Source organism: Eupeodes corollae, chromosome 1 (assembly GCF_945859685.1).
Source record: "Eupeodes corollae chromosome 1, idEupCoro1.1, whole genome shotgun sequence".
NCBI lineage: Eukaryota > Metazoa > Arthropoda > Insecta > Diptera > Syrphidae > Eupeodes > Eupeodes corollae.
Window position 1 is genome coordinate 184962143 of NC_079147.1, and position 17462 is coordinate 184979604.

At 31.8% G+C, this 17462-nt stretch overlaps 1 protein-coding gene across 5 annotated transcripts in view; it reads right to left on the minus strand.

The window, feature by feature from the left end:
- The window catches only part of LOC129953876 (probable serine/threonine-protein kinase DDB_G0286465), a 386722-nt gene that overhangs the window by 153982 nt on the left and 215278 nt on the right, over positions 1-17462 (minus strand). The window lies entirely within an intron of this gene.

Sequence of the window (17462 nt, forward strand, 5' to 3'; positions counted from 1 at the left end):
TCACTTTCAGAGAACATATTGCCAGACACTCTGTAAAAAGTTAGCATTGCTACAAATATTGTGTATCCTTTCTAAATAGAAAGTCCTGCCTTAGTAACGTCAATAAAATGATTATTCGAAAAGTAGTATTCTAAGCAATACTTCTGTAAAGATGCCAGGCTTGAGGAAAATTTGCAAAAAGTTTTCTTAAAAACTGCAAGTATTTCAAAAATGATGCTTGATCCTTCCACGATATCATTCCACCAAAGAATTACATGAGAAGGAAATGTTGAATTGATTTCTCTAAGAATCGTGGTCTACCTGGGCTACGCTTTAAATTCAGAATACAACATCAGTGCTGAGAGCAAACGAAGGATTTGTCTTAATAGCAATTGAAGGCAATTGAGTACGCCATAGCTCTCTCTCCCTCAATATAAGACACTCATCATCCTTGTCCTGCTAACCTGTGCAGAGTAGTAGACCTACCCAGAAGGATAAAAGTCCAACGCTTGAGATTGCTAGGTCCAGAAAGTCTTCAAATACACACCCACGATAGAGAACAGACAGCACCCATTTTTTTAGTAAACATTTTTATAAAATTTGCAGAATTTTGAAAGACGAAATATGGGTTTTAAAATATATGCCTTGAAAATAATTCGTGTACAATTTTATGTTTTAAAGTTTTTGTTGAACCCTAGAATTTCTTAAGATACAAAAATAAGTTCACTCTAAGACACCCATTACTTTCTATTTGTACCTTTTTTTTTTAAATCCAAAACTGGCTTTCACACAGAAATATTTCCAAAGTTTTAAGTGTGAATAAGTCCCATGCTTATACACATGCTTCTTTTTGATAAAGTAAAAGATATAAAACTCTATGAGTCTTGAAAGTTAACATTTTCTTTTTCCAAATTACAACAAAAAAATAAACTGTAAATTTGCGTTTGCAAGGCTTCAAAAGTTTGTTGTAAAATAAAACAAAATACAAAAAAAAAAACACATACCTCTTTGTTTAAAAGTAGAGATTGTAACCTACACGAGATATATCTACCCGGTAGTTTCTTCGTCTTGAAAATTCTTTTATTCTGCAACATTACACTCAACCATAGGGAGATGATTATGTAGTGTACTGTATAGTTCGTACTTTAAAAAAGGCAAAATAAAATCATAGAAACAAATTTTCTGCTTCTGATGTTGAAAAAGTCCTTAGGAAAATTGATTATTTTATTTTTGTGTATTTTTTTTCTTAAACTTTATACTTTAGGTACTTTTAGGTTATTTTTGTAGATAAGGTACCTATAATGAAAACTGATGGCTTTTAAGATTGGAAATGTTTTTGTGTATGTGTTGCATGTAATCAAAAGACATAAATAGTGAAAATAGTTACATCCTTGTGATGGGAGAGAGTGACTCTGACTTGTTGGATTGTATAGTGAAGTTTGTTTTTTGGGAAAGTTAAACATTTCTCGAGAATTTTACTTTAGTTTTAAATAAATTGTGTGAAAGTTTATTGTATTGTTTGGAAATATACTAGAGTGAGCATATTTTTAGTTTAAGTCAACTTTATTTGTTGTATAACACATTGAGGAAAAAAAGAAAAAGATTGTCTAAAAGCTATTATATAAAATGTGTCAGTTGAGGCTTAAAGGCAAAAAAAGTTTTACATTAATTGGAAAAAAGATTATAATCAGTCAGCTTAGATAAAATAATAAGGAATGTTTAACTGGCTGTTAAATTTATTTTATTTGGATAGATTATTAATCAATAAGGGCGTTTTTTTTGTTTTGGAATCCGTAGTACAGTACAAATTTATATGAATAACGAAGAATCACTGCGGAATGAAGGTAAAGTGAAATTCTGCTGCTGAAAGTGATTAGACTTTTATTCGAATATCGACATGACCTTTCGAGTTCTTCATTTTAGACATTACAGTTGGTACGTTTGAGAAATCCTTGAGTCTTGATGGATGTGGTTGTGAAGTCATTTTAAGAGTCAATATGAACTCCGGACAAAATTTCTTTTTAATTAAGTTTGCTAATTTTATTACTTGGGTGTTTTTCTCTGAAGCTGACAACGCAATTATTATTTAATATTTTTTTAATGTGTGTTTCCAATTTTTGTATTGTGCTACAAAATTTTGTAACAACTCCGTATCAACTGCAGTAGGACTACCTTTCATAAGAAAACCTAAAAGTATGTCTAAGCAACTGTTCAAAAAAAGATAAAGATACAAAAATTGAAATTTTTTTTCTGAACGTATTATTGGTTTATTATTGTGCAAAAAGTTAATGTTGATAAATATTGCGCCATCTGTTGCACGCGAAGATCTACAAACAGTAAGATCATAATCAAAGAATGAACATTTTTCCTTCAGTTCTCATTTCATTTAGCTTCAATTTACAAAATGTAAAATATGAAAACGAATCTTCTTTAAAATTGTCCTTTTATTAAGCTAAAGTTAGTGCTTGTCTGAATTTCTTACAATTTTATTTTATATTATGTAATCCGGAAAATGTTAAATTTTTAAATATAAAAATTTTTATATTTAAAAATCGGACAATTTTTGCCAAATTTTTCACAGTACTGTTTTATAACACTGCTAATTTTTAGTCTCAAGGCTTTACAGATTTTACTACTTGTCAACTAATTTGATTTATTAATTTTATCAGACAATTTTTATCTGTGTAACTCATTGACTTAAAGTTTTGTGTTATTATTTTTCATTTAAAAATTCTGCAATGATATTTAATAGCTCTCATCTATTTTGTTTATAATTGAAAATCGTTAGGAATGAATACTGACAAATTGTATCCACAAAACTAGCCTCAATGAATTTCGTAATATTTTTTTTTTGTTGAAAATTGCAAAATATGTGCACTCACAAAATCAATCAATCATTGTCACGCTTGCCAATTGTTGCCTTTTTTGCGTTAAAAAAAGTTAACTATTTTAACGATCTTATACCCTTTATAATGTTGTTGAACTGTTTCTGTTGTATATAAAACAACAAATATACACATCTAAAAGGTGAACTATATGTTACACTACTGTTGCCGCTAACCATCATCATAACGATTCAATCATTGATCTTAATTATAAAGCTTTATAAATACTTTGATAGTTTTTTTTTTTTTTGAAAGTTCGAATTTCTTCTATATTTACGCTCAATTAGTACAGCTGTGAGATATGCTGTGGTGAAATATGAAGATTCTTCAGGGTCGGATAAGGTATAGGAAAATGAAGAAATAGGGTTGGGCACGAAATAACGAACACTATATTCCCGAAAACCCAAAATCCCGAAAAGTCGAATTCCCGAAGATCCAGGATTAATTGTTGTACATTATGCCCCGTTTGTGCATTATCTCATTCTCATTCATTAACATTCCGTATCGTAGGTTGTTAACCTGTTTTATGGATGCTCCTGACCGCCCCCAAATAATTTATTATATCATAAAAAGTAACTACGAAAACATATAAAGGGTGATTTTTTTGAGGTTAGGATTTTCATGCATTAGTATTTGACAGATCACGCGGGATTTCAGACATGGTGTCAAAGAGAAAGATGCTCAGTATGCTTTGACATTTCATCATGAATAGACTTACTAACGAGCAACGCTTGCAAATCATTGAATTTTATTACCAAAATCAGTGTTCGGTTCGAAATGTGTTTCGCGCTTTACGTCCGATTTATGGTCTACATAATCGACCAAGTGAGCAAACAATTAATGCGATTGTGACCAAGTTTCGCACTCAGTTTACTTTATTGGACATTAAACCAACCACACGAATGCGTACAGTGCGTACAGAAGAGAATATTGCGTCTGTTTCTGAGAGTGTTGCTGAAGACCGTGAAATGTCGATTCGTCGCCGTTCGCAGCAATTGGGTTAGTGTTATTCGACCACATGGAAGATTTTACGCAAAGATCTTTGTGTAAAACCGTATAAAATACAGCTCGTGCAAGAACTGAAGCCAAACGATCTGCCACAACGTCGAATTTTCAGTGAATGGGCCCTAGAAAAGTTGGCAGAAAATCCGCTTTTTTATCGACAAATTTTGTTCAGCGATGAGGCTCATTTCTGGTTGAATGGCTACGTAAATAAGCGAAATTGCCGCATTTGGAGTGAAGAGCAACCAGAAGCCGTTCAAGAACTGCCCAAGTGCCCATGCATCGCGAAAAATGCACTGTTTGGTGTGGTTTGTACGCTGGTGGAATCATTGGACCGTATTTTTTCAAAGATGCTGTTGGACGCAACGTTACGGTGAATGGCGATCGCTATCGTTCAATGCTAACAAACTTTTTGTTGCCAAAAATGGAAGAACTGAACTTGGTTGACATGTGGTTTCAACAAGATGGCGCTACATGCCACACAGCTCGCGATTCTATGGCCATTTTGAGGGAAAACTTCGGAGAACAATTCAGCTCAAGGAATGGACGGGTAAGTTGGCCACCAAGATCATGCGATTTGACGCCTTTAGACTATTTTTTGTGGGGCTACGTCAAATCTAAAGTCTACACAAATAAGCCAGCAACTATTCCAGCTTTGGAAAACAACATTTCCGAAGAAATTCGGGCTATTCCGGCCGAAATGCTCGAAAAAGTTACCCAAAATTGGGCTTTCCGAATGGACCATCTAAGACGCAGCCGCGGTCAACATTTAAATGAAATTATCTTCAAAAAGTAAATGTCATGGACCAATCTAACGTTTCAAATAAAGAATCGATGAGATTTTGCAAATTTTATGCTTTTTTTTTTTAAAAAAGTTCTCAAGCTTTTAAAAAATCACCGTTTATAAGTCACAGCAGAAAGCCTAGTATGCTCCCGCTGTATTTTTTTTATATTATTCTTAACATTTATGTAAGTTTAATAAAATAATAATAATATTTATTTAAGAATACAATATTAAATTAAATATTTTCTTGTCCTGGCATAGTAACTACAACATTATGAATTAGGAGGGATGTTACATTTCGAAGAGGATACAACAGTTTATTTATTTAATTCATTATTTTAGTCTCATTTACAAATTAAAGTAAAACTTATCGGAATTGTTCAATTTCGGCATTTTGGATTTTCGGACAAGTTTTTTACTTGTCCGTAATAAACTTTACTATCCGTAACATGAGAACAAGACCCAAAAAGTTTTTTTCACATTTAAAAACCAACGTAATTTGGCTTCATCTTCATAAGTGAAAATAAAAGATGGCGTAAGGTTTTGTCCATTAAGGAAAAATTTGATTTGTTTAATGAACATCGTAAAAGTAGTAAGCATGTAAAATTGTTAGCTAATAGATATAAAATCGGCTGCTAAACAGTGTGTGATATTCTGAAAAATATAGACAAGAAAATCCCAAAGTGGACGCAGAAACGTATGAATGGTTTCGACAGGAACGATTTCCGGGAGTTTCAATTTTTGGGCAAATGGTAATAGAGAAAGCAATATTTTTTCATGAAAATCTAAACATAGCCTCTGAATGTGTATACTCTAAAGGATGACTCGGAAAATTCAAAAACCGCTATAGGGGACAAAGAATCTGCTGACTACGCTTCTGCTGCTACGCTTTTTTGTTTTTATTAATTGTCTGAACTCATTCAAACATAGAATTTAAGCAATGAACAAATTTACAATACCGATGAAGCCAGCCTTTTTTGGAAATGTTTGTCAGAAAACCATTCAGTTGAAGGACATAAGGAATTAAAGGAACGACTCACTGTACTGGTTTGTTCTAATGCTTCAGGAAATCATAAATTCAAGTTTATGGTTATTGGAACTCATCAAAGAGCTTTAAAAAATGCTGGAGAGCCATTTAATATCAAGAATGCTTTATGAAATGTTTCTAAGTCCTGAAATTTCGTTACCACCAATGTTCTGAAAATGTTTGCCACAATTTACTCTGTCCTGAAAATGAGAAAGAAGATAAGTTTAATCGAAATCAAAAAAATTTAGTTTTTACATCATCGACATTTCTAAACTTCTTCAGAACAAAATGAAATTGACGAGATTGCAACAATTATGGATTTTGATGTCAATGCAATAAGAAATTGGATGGACTCAGATGCGAATGCATCATCATTTGCTGTTTTATCAGAAAACGATATTATGAAGATGATAAATAACCCTCTTGACAACGAGCCGGAAGTCCTTTCCTATCTTTTGATTTTGTCAAGTTTTATTAATTAATTTAATGTTTGTTTTCTTTTTTTTTTTAAATAAAAACAAAAAAAATAAATACCAAATAATTTATTTTATTTGAGAACTAAAAATTCTATTATCAGGAATTTTTGATTATACGTGATGGGCTCGGTCCTGACCATCCCGGTCAATCGAGTTTCAACTGTATTTCTTTTTATTTGGTTAGTAAGTCGATTCTCCGAATTTCATACCATACATTTTTCATTTTCTTTAATATTGAATAACAGTTGACATAAAATGACACAATTTCACTTAAAAAATATAATATAGTTTTTAAATATTTGTCATTTCAAATTGTTTTCATTAGTTTTGGATTGTGATTGTCCTGATAGTTTAAATATTAATTGATTTAAATAAATCTTTTTAACAGTAACGATCTTATTTTTGACAGATCTAAAATATTGAATACAAAATAATAAATTAATTGGTATAATATGACAGAACGAATAAATTGTTTCCATTTTTATAAAGAAAGGTAAAGTTAATACACCTCTTGAAGTTGTTTGTCAATAAAAATGTGTTTTTGATTAAGTTGCAAATTTAGTCTTAAAATATTTCAAAGATTTTGATTTAACTTAAATTTAAATAAATATTTCTTGTCAATTTAAAAAGGGGTTCGTAGAAACAAGTGAGTCTAAAAGTTAATAATATTAGTCAATGCTTTCAGAACCGATTTTTTGAGTAAACAAAATATAAATTAGAAAATTACGTGTGATTTAGAAAAATTTCGAAGTCAACGTCTTTCTTTGTTTTCATAATGCTTGAGTTGAAAACCATTTGTATCAGTTTTTTTGTTGGTTTTATAAGTTTTGTAAAAAAGGCTGTCAATTGAATTTTTTTTTAAGTAACTTAAAGTCAGCAACATTGTTTGGATTTCAATATCTTTGTTTTTGTTACTGACATTTTAAGGCGAAAATCAGTTTTTATTATTTTTAGAAATATTTTTTAAGAGTTTTTACTTTTAAAACATTATCTTTCATTAATAACAACATTTTGCATAGAATTAAATAATTTTGAAGTTATTTCAGTCTATTTTCCAGATATTTAAATCGTTTTTTACTAATTGCCAAGTATGTTTTGTTAATTCTTAATTTTGTTTTTAAAAACTCAAAGTTCGATTTTTCAATGTTAGTGAATATTTTCAATAAGATAAAAGTAGCTTCAAGGCGATGTCTTTAATTGTTTTTAAATAAGTGCTCACTTAAGGGGATATTACCACCCTTATTATGTAGACACAGTGTGAGCACTAGGAAAGGTAGAGAGGGGTTAAAAGAAAGTGAATATTGCAATGGAAAGACAGAGTTTGGTAAGGAATTCAACATTCGAAATTTCGAATCTCTGTACTTGACAGTACCACCGAAATTGGGCTCGAGGGTATACTTATGAACATTCTTAGAAGCGCGAGCATTACGGTTGAACTGTTTAAGGGGAGGAATGCAACTGGCTATACCTCTAAAGCATACATCTTTAAAAGAACGGTAAAAAAGTGTAAGGCAAGAATTATTACGACGATGTTCAAGGGACGTAAATGATCCTATGTTATCACCAATTAATCATAATGCTCTACGTTTAATACTTTCCAAGAGGCTCAAGCAAGTTGCAGAAGCACCAGCCTAGAGATAGGAGTTATACTTAAGCCTTGGACGTATGTACGTTTTGTAGATAACAGCCAGATCAGAGGGGGAGAAAAACTTCTTGCATCGCCCCACACATCTTGCGGAATTTTTGGCAACATCGGGTATGTGATCGTTCCACAAAAGGTAGTTGGTGATACACATACCGAGAATATCGAGATGTTCAGTCTCCTCGATGTCAGTGCCATTCATGGATAATACAAAGGAGGCTATATCTCGCGCTAACGATACAAAACAGCGTTGGGTTTTCGAAGCATTAAATTCCACGTTTTTTTGTAATCCTAATTGTACAATGCTGTTTAGGTCGGAATTTAATGAGATTATCATATTTTGTCGTTGCAGAAAACGAATATGAAAAGCTAAGAGTACTATCTTCAGCGAAACAATGTATTGGATTAGAAGTTGCAGACAGGAGATTATTAATAAAAATGAGAAAGAGCCTTGGGGCATACCAGCATTTATTTTATGGAAGGCTTGAACCCATCCAATACTACTTGTTTTGAACGATCTGAAAGGTAATTACTAATCCAATGAAGCAGGGATAAGAGAGCTTGATGCCAAACCCTATCAAATGCTTTTGAAATATCAAGTGCAATAATCTTAGTTTCTCCAAAGCGATGTGAAGATTTGCTACACTGTTCAGTGAGATGAACCATGAGATCTGCAGTGGACCTATTGCTTTGAAAGCCGTACTGATGGCCATTAAAAAGCTGTTTCTAAAACAAACTTCTTTTTAGAAGAGCTTACAAGACCTCTATGATACCAAGACGTTACAAAATGTAGCGTTTTTAAAATTAAAATAAAGGTCGCTAAAGCTAAGAAAAATGAAAAAATGTTTTACAACTTACTTTTTAGCAAATTAAACGAACATACCTTCAAGATACACAAGAGTGATCAAATGTACGAACATTTTAATAATAAACACTGCAACAAATGTCAAAATTCGATCTGCAGTTCGATCTTACTTCTTGGTTCATTTACAGTGAAGAGTTTGTATTTGTAATACGCGTAAAATTTTTCTTCACTACGGATATTTTTGCCAAAAAAAAATTATTTTCAAATTATACGTCGTTATGTTGTTGACAAAGACTTTTTACTTTCAGAAATGTAAGCCTTTTGTCAATTTTTCACATCAGTGAAAATATTTGATTAAGAGTCCTCAGAATTAGTCTGAACACACAAACCTATTATCAACACCGCTGGTGTATGCCAGCATACTTACTAATATCAGGTTTCCTTATAGGGGCTTCACAATTTTTGAATTTAATTTTCTTCTTCACACACGTAAAGTACACGATCGATAAGCCTTCAAAATTTTTGCCCTTCATATGCGTTTTTGATGTTGTCTTGTCAGGGAGACAACGGGTTGGTCCCAGTGTCGAAAATATCGCTGTTGTTAGTTGCAAACGATAGAAATCATAGAATTCTCGAGAATTCCTAAACATGTAACATCGCTCAGACCACATTATGTCGAATTTTGAGTAGATATCTTTGTTTACACCCTTACCAAGATCAAGCACGACTTGCTTTCTGAGATTGGGCAAGTTACAATCCATTATACCAATAGCATAGACTCCAAATCATCAGACCCAAGAACGCGACTTATTGTATTTTATAAAGAATATTCAAACATTTCTTTGCAAAGACTACCTCTCAAAGTTAGGGACCTGAAAAACTATAATCATAGGTACTTATTTATATACTGCCTTCTTAATCATATGAATAGTTCAGCACACTCTAAGTAGTTTTTTTATCGTCTGTATACTTGTTGCCAACTTCTATAGCTACAACGCTATCATTAAGCCTATAAGAATTTTTATGTTTATTTTTAATTTCTTTTTTTTTCGTTGAACTTCTCATAGTTATATTATTTTAATACCAAGTTTTATCAGTATGAAAAAATAAACATTAAAAAATTTACGACAGAGCAAATATTATATGGTACATAGTACATTACGATAAAAGTCTATGCTAGCACGATATGTAGCCTACATTATGTAGTATACTGTACGTTGCGTAGCGTCCCGCCCGCCCGTGCGTCGTCATCATCATTTTCATCGTAAGTCGAAGTCGTCGCGTGTCGAACGTGCCAAATGCTACATACATACATAGTTTCCCCGTGAAGTGGTTTCAACTTAAATAAACTCAGCACAGAAACAAAATTAAAACGCATAGATTTTACGTCTGGTGTAGGTCAGGCACGCCTGTGGCTAACAAAATAAAACCGACTTAAAAAAGAAGAACTTTAAGATTGAATAAATACAATTTTTATGATGTTTCTTTTTCTGTATATATGTATACACAGAAGCGAGTGTTCTATCGAGATCGTCAGACTCACTGCATAGCAACTGAGGTCGTTCGTCTTTCAGCTTTGCCGATCCCCGATAAAATTGTAAGAAACTAAATAAACAATAATAAAATAAGACAATATGTACACACATAAAGATACAAATATAGTATATCTGAAGAATCAAAAGATAGATTAAGACTTGTGAGGAGTGAGTGGGGTGGGTGACATGGGGAATATATTGCAACCAGCCAGAGCGTCTAAATAGCGCCATCATATACCATTTTTATTTTTGAAAATTTGTATTTTTGTGTATATTAGCATTAGCGTATAGCAAGTCAAATATCATTGATTTAAAATAAACAAAAAAAATCTTTTTTTAGGGTGAGTCAGCTTAAACTTATACTTTTAGTTTATCAAATAAAAACAACAATAAAGTTTAAACAGAATGTATGGGTTGGTTGGTGGCGAGAGAATCTACATAAATTGAATTAGGCTTCTGTTGACTTATTTGTTTTTGGTTTAATAAACAAAAAGGGATTTGGTATTTTGGTTTTTTTAATTTTTATTTTGAAAATTCAGTGCCGCATGGAAACCCAGGGCTGATTCCAATATTTAATTTTTTTTTATTTTTAAAGAAAACCAGGGTCAAGCAGATTGAATTGAAATAGGGAAGATATATACAAAAAATATTCAAATTCAGATAAGTAAATGAATTTAATATAAAATTACAAGAAATAACGATGAAAGAAGACCTAGTGTACTTAAAGGCTAAACAGGAACCATTCAAGAGTGTAATAGCACAGAAGTTGTAAGTACAGCATGGAATAATCAACCGATATTTACTTTGGCGCGGTCTGTTAGAAGCAGATGCTTTTTGGTGATAGATTGAAGCCATCTACCTTTTTTAACTCGATTGCCTTTAAGCCAAAGCAATGTGCATTTACTTATAAAAGAAAGTGATTGTCGAAGAATTTTCCCGATTAGATGCAGAATATGCTAGTTGACATATGCACTTAAGATGGTTAAGTAAATGGTGTGGAGATTGACTTAGTTATAGCAACACTTAGTTATCACCCTGATAGTATTATAACTTCCTTAATCATATCTAATTCATTATAATCTAATTACAGAATCTTATTGCAGAAATCGATTTCAGCCCGTGATAGTGCCATCATTGAGACTTGTTTTGCAGCATATGTCATTGCCATATTATCTCGGATTGAAAAACACTGATTTTATTGGGAAATCTTAAGAAGTTATAAACCTAAAATGTTTGACAATAAAGAAACCTGCAATTACTCTAGCATCCGTTTTTGAATCATCAGCATTTATAAATTGATATTGTAGACTCAATCTTAAGTTCAGTGTATTAGTACTTCTGTAGAATCTTTGCATTTTCTAATTGGCTGGTTTTCTAGCAAGGGTTTGCAGCAATGTTCTTGTACATATGGGTCCAGGAGTAAGAGATTGAGTATAGCTTCTATTCCTTCCTATGAGAAGTGGTCCTCATTGTCTCTGTTATGACTATAAATGCCGTTACCTGTACCCTTGTGAGAGTTTTTAGATTGTTAGCTTACATGAATATAATGCGAAGATCTCTCTAATGTATTTGAATTATAGTTCAAATATATTCTTATTTGTTAAGAATAGGTCTGCTTTAAGGGGGTTAGTCATCACCAAGTCACAGTTTTTTGTTCAAGTACAAGTTTTTGATAAAGCTTGGTGCAGTTTTTTACTTATAGTAAATAAGCAATTACACTGTCACCAATAGACATTGGTGTAGGCTACTGATTTACTGATGACGTAGCTCTACCGGAATTAAGGAAGACTTAAGACAGATACTAACAACCCTATAAAAATAGAGCTGCTAAAAAAAAATAATTCAAAATATCCGCGGTTAAGAAAAGTACAAAAGAGAAATCGATAGGATTATGAGAGAGTGTGTAAAGCCAGCAAAAGTCTGAATTAAATGTTGTCTAATCATACAGCCACAGCTTGTACAGATCAGTCCCTTAACTTAGCAGACATGACAATAAGTCTTTAATAGTCTAAGATTTTCTCATTCATTATTAAAACTGTGCAAACGCTTCGTCTTGGCTAACAACGTTTTTCTAAATGTTTCATACAGCTGTCAACTTTTGACATTAAAACAGTTAAACTTACGCCTATATTAAAAATACAACGATATTTTGATATTAAAGTTGTTAAACTTTTTCACAAAGGGTAAACATTTGGGATTCATAGTGTGCAAAAGTAAAGCACTTTTAGGTTTCATTTAGAATAAGCTTCTTAATCGCTAATAGTGGAATAGTTTGAGCTGTTGAAATACGTGAGTGTATCTCGTTCAATAACAGCTTATAATATTGCTTGAATGAAATTAGTCATTCCATTTCGATCGATTATCAGCAAAGTTGTATTTTCGGTAATTGGGATTTAAAATGTATACCTTTTATATGAAATTTCACCAATAAATAAAATTAACCCGGGCTCAGAAAACCTTTGAAGTATTATTGAAAGAACTGTTCTTTCGAAAAAGTTGGTAATGCGGATATTATGTTGGCAAAGTGATTGAACTTTGTTTATTCGAAAGTGAGACTGATGCAACTGTTACGGTGAATGGATTGCGCTATTATTACTTTAAATCTTTTTTATAGGAATTGAATGAAATTGACGTCGAAAACTTTAATTTTCTAGGAGATGAGGCTTCATACCACAACCTACCATAACCTACTCTCATGATGGCATACAAATTCTGAAGTATATTTTACCATAACAATATATCAAGCATCTAGACATCCTCTTATCTTTCAACCGTATGCAAATTGTTTGCCAAATATTTTCAATCCGTATATGTGGTTCCAAATCAAGGCACAACATCTTTTCATAATAATTCTATAAATTCTTTAAATTTTGGAAATTTGAATATCTCGGTATACTAAGTTATAGAAGAGTAAAACAAGCTGTCTTTAGATAAAAAAGCAGGATTTGATGGTTTCCCACCAATACTTTTTTAAAAATATTGCACAGGCAATTGCTTTGCCACTTAGCATTATATTCAACTGTGGTCTACGAAGTTATAGAAGAGTAAAACAAGCTGTCTTTAGATAAAAAAGCAGGATTTGATGGTTTCCCACCAATACTTTTCAAAAATATTGCACAGGCAATTGCTTTGTCACTTAGCATTATATTCAACTGCGGTCTATTGATTCAGGCACATTTCTTGTAAGTTGGAAAAATTCTTTTATATTTCTTATTTACAAAGCAGGTTAAAAAAATGATGTCCAAAACTATCGTCCAATTTTAAAATATCAGCTAGGTATCCCAAAACTTTTCGAAAAGTTGATTTATAAGAAAATTATACTTTTATTAAAAGGAGTGATCTCTCCAATGCAACGTTGTTTTGTAAGCTGTAGATCTACTAACATCAATCTTATATTTCTTCTAATTTTGTGCTTACAACAATGGAAAAAGCTTTTCAGTGCAATGTGATCTATACTGATTTTGCCAAAGCATTCGATAGAGTTGAGCATCATATCTTGCTTCGAAAGCTTCAGGGGTATGGTTTACACTCTAATCTATTGAAATGGTTTGAGTCGTATCTGAGTGAACAAACCCGATTCGTTCGTATTGCGTGCCCCTTTCTTCTACTTGTCAATGATATTCCAGATGTTCATGTTCATTCACAATGTCTGATGTTTGCTGACGATTTGAAACTGTACTACATCGTAAAAAATGTATCAGATTGTTTAAAGTTGCAAACAAACTAATTGAGGTATATTTTGGAATATGGTTGTATGGTATGGAATCCTTTTTATTCCATTCACTCAAACAGGCTAGAAAGAATTCAAAAATGTTTTTCAGGATATATGTTTTATCTATTTCGTTGGAATATTCCTCGACCCTCAATATTTTGATGCAATGTTTATTAGAGACTTGATAAATTCTTAAATTGATAGTCCATTTTTGCTAAGTAAGGTTTGTTTTAATTGTCCGAGTTATACTTTAAGAGTGTTTGATACCTTCCGTGTTCCTCAACTAAAAATAAATTATGGCTTGAATGAGCCAATTTCCCGTTGTTTAAGACAGCCAAATTCATTGTGTAAAAATGAAAATGTAGATTTTTTTCAGTGTTCTTGTGGAGATATTTTCAAGTCACATTTATTTTTTGTTTGAGCTATAGAGTTTAATAATTTTTATTTTAGTGTTTATTATTATTTGTAATTTTTTAATAAGTAGTCTATAAGAGTTGTGTACTTGATGAAATTTATGTAAATTGTTTTCCCTTATTTTTCCTGTTTGAAATAACTTTAATGAATAGACAATCCGATTGCTATTATCTAATTTAATCGTAATAGAATTACATTTAGAATAAAATTAACCTACAATTCAACTTTTAAAATATACAAATTCTGATTTTATGCAAATTTACATATATAGAAGTCAGTTAATGAAGGTGACATGATGAGAGTTGTCGTAGTGATGACAGCTTAATAATTGGCAAATGGAGTTGATTTATTTAGTTTTAGTAAGTTTTCAATTTCAACTGTTCGAATATAACGAGACATGTAAATGACATCCATCACATGATTCAGTTAAATATAATTTATATGCACATTTTCCCTGCAATCTTATTACATACTCAGTTTATTGTCACTCTGACGTCTAATTTGAAAGCTTTGGCTGCATTTTTTCTGTATTTTTTGTTCAGTTAATGGGTCTCAGTTCGCGTTGGATGACAGATACGACGTCGTCGTCGTGTTGATCATAGACTCAAAAAAAACTTGATGACATTTTCCACTTTCTGTCAAACTTTATTATTTTGTACATTTAATGATTGGATTAAAAAAAGCGACCGATGAGTAAGATGAGAAACGGTTTTTTATTTTCATATGGTTACCCGAAAAAAGTCCTTTGGGTGACATTAGTTTGAAGTGAATTTCATAATAAAGCAGAAGAACGCATATTATTCCATTATTTCTTATTTTAGTTTTTTTTCTTAATTTTATCACACCAAATAAAACCCATCACCAGCTAAGAACTCTTGTGGCAAACTCCAGAAAAGAAACCCTAGATGAAATATATAAAGGGTGCAACCCTACTCGCCTTGTTTAATTTGCTTTGGGTCTCTATGGCGTATACGTACTTTTTTGTTCGTATGCATTAAATATATGGTAGGTAGAAAACCCTTAAAGTTATTGACCGCGAAAAATGAGCACTCTGCGTGTTGAATAGACAACACACAGGAAGAGGAAAATATAGAAAAAGAAGAAAAAATTGATGAAGGGTGAATAGGAGGAAGGGGAAAGAAAAATTGCCGAGAATCGTAATTGTCCTTATACAACAATGCGATTTCTTTCAATGATAGGATAGGTCGTCGTCGTCATCGTTCAGCGTTGTTGTTGTCGTTGTCGTCGGATAATAAAGATGAGATGAAAGGACATTGGATGAGGGAAGTATTTTTATTATTTTCTTTTTCATTTTTCCCTTTTACAGAAAATTTTCTTCTGTTTCAGTTTTTTGTCGCAGATTCTTTTAGAAGTAAATTCTATAGATTTTCGCAGGTTTCTTCTTCCGAAAAGTAAAAAAAAACACTTACGTAAGATGACATTATTTGTCCTTTGACATAACGAAAAACTACTTCTTTTCACACATACATACATCGATACCTCCCCCAACACACTATCAACGACCTACGTCAATAAAAGAAGGTTAGGAACTGCTGAGCACACGAACAAAAATAAAAGAAAAAAGAAATAAAGTTTACTTTAAACTACTTTTCTCTTTGCATCCTTATAAGTCGTCGTTCGTTGTATAGGGTTGGTAAGGTACGTACACGTAAGTACTTATAATCATATGCACATATACATGTACAGAGATAGAGTCTTTCTGTGTATAGTTCTTGGTTTTGCTTTTGCTATTTTGAGCAATTTTCAATCAAGCTGCTGAATTGAGTTACTGTTAAGCTGAATGTAGACAAGTGTTTAAGGGAGGGTAGGATAGCTTTTTTATTTTTTCTCTTTATAGAAATGGTGTGAAAAATTGGACTTGAAGAAGTTTTCTTTTTCACTCGGAATAAAAGAAATCAGCAAAAAGACGACAACAATGACAAAGACGAAGAAGACGATGAAGGAAGAGAAGTTTGAATGGGAATTTTTATTTATATTAAAAGATGTCATTTTGCTGGTCTTTTAAAGAACTATACATTTGAAACTTTAGTTTTTTTGATTTAATTTTATTGTTTTTATTTTCCTTTATTTTTTGTTCGAATAATAGATAATGAAGTTGCAATTGAATTTTATGTTTTTAAGTGAAATATTAAAATAGAGAACCAGCTTGACATGTGACAGTTTTTTTTTTTTTGGAATATTTTAGAAAAAGAAATGATTAAGTTTTATTTAGCAGTTCAAAGAACTTTATTTGCTTTTTTATAAGGACTATTTAAATATAAAGGAAATGTTAGGATATTTTAATATCATGACTCAAGAGGACTGTCACCTCAGAAGATCTCAAAAAATCGTCAACAATACAATATTATGATGAGCTTTTTTTAAATGATGGTTTTTCTTCATGTGGCTTAAGTCAACTTATTCGTGTGAAGAACCGTTTTGGAAAAACACTGGAGCTCTGATTTATTCTACTGTCAATTGTGGACAACGATCACCATCATCCTGCATTTAACATATTACTTAAACATGGCTTAACTTCATAGGCTATCTAATAATAACAAACTGGTATTTAACTTTAGTAGGTGTAATTTTGAACCTTTTTAATTTATTATATACTATCAATTGAGAGTATCATTATTTATTTTTTTATATTTAACTTAAATATTGACAATAAGCATAACATTTCTTATTTAACTCTTTTTGGATGTTTCTACAAAATGATTCCATTAAAATGACTCGAAGTAACTTAAATGTTCCACCATGGTTTAATTCTCACGTTAAACACTTTAAAAAACAAAAGAAACAAAGCTTGAGTAAATTATAATAAAACAGGATCTGATGATGACTAAAGGAGGTTCATTATAATGAAACAACTTTTCACTGACTATTATAAAATCCTTTACGATGTGTGAAGGTTGGAAGTAAGATTTAATTTTCCTTGTATATCAGCAGGTGGCACGCTTGTCGACGCACGGCTTTACTCGTCGGATGGGGGGGATCTTGCTGAATTATACCCTCAAAAATAAATAAAAAAAATACTCGTGCCAATCTCAAAAATTACTTTACGATAAATCGAAAAAAAATCGATCGAAAAGACTAAAATCGTCTCACTCTGCACAAATCCAAGAAGTTGAAATCAACACAACCGATGTTTTATTGTGCTAGCCAAAGCTATGTGGCAACCCTTATCCTGCAGCAGTC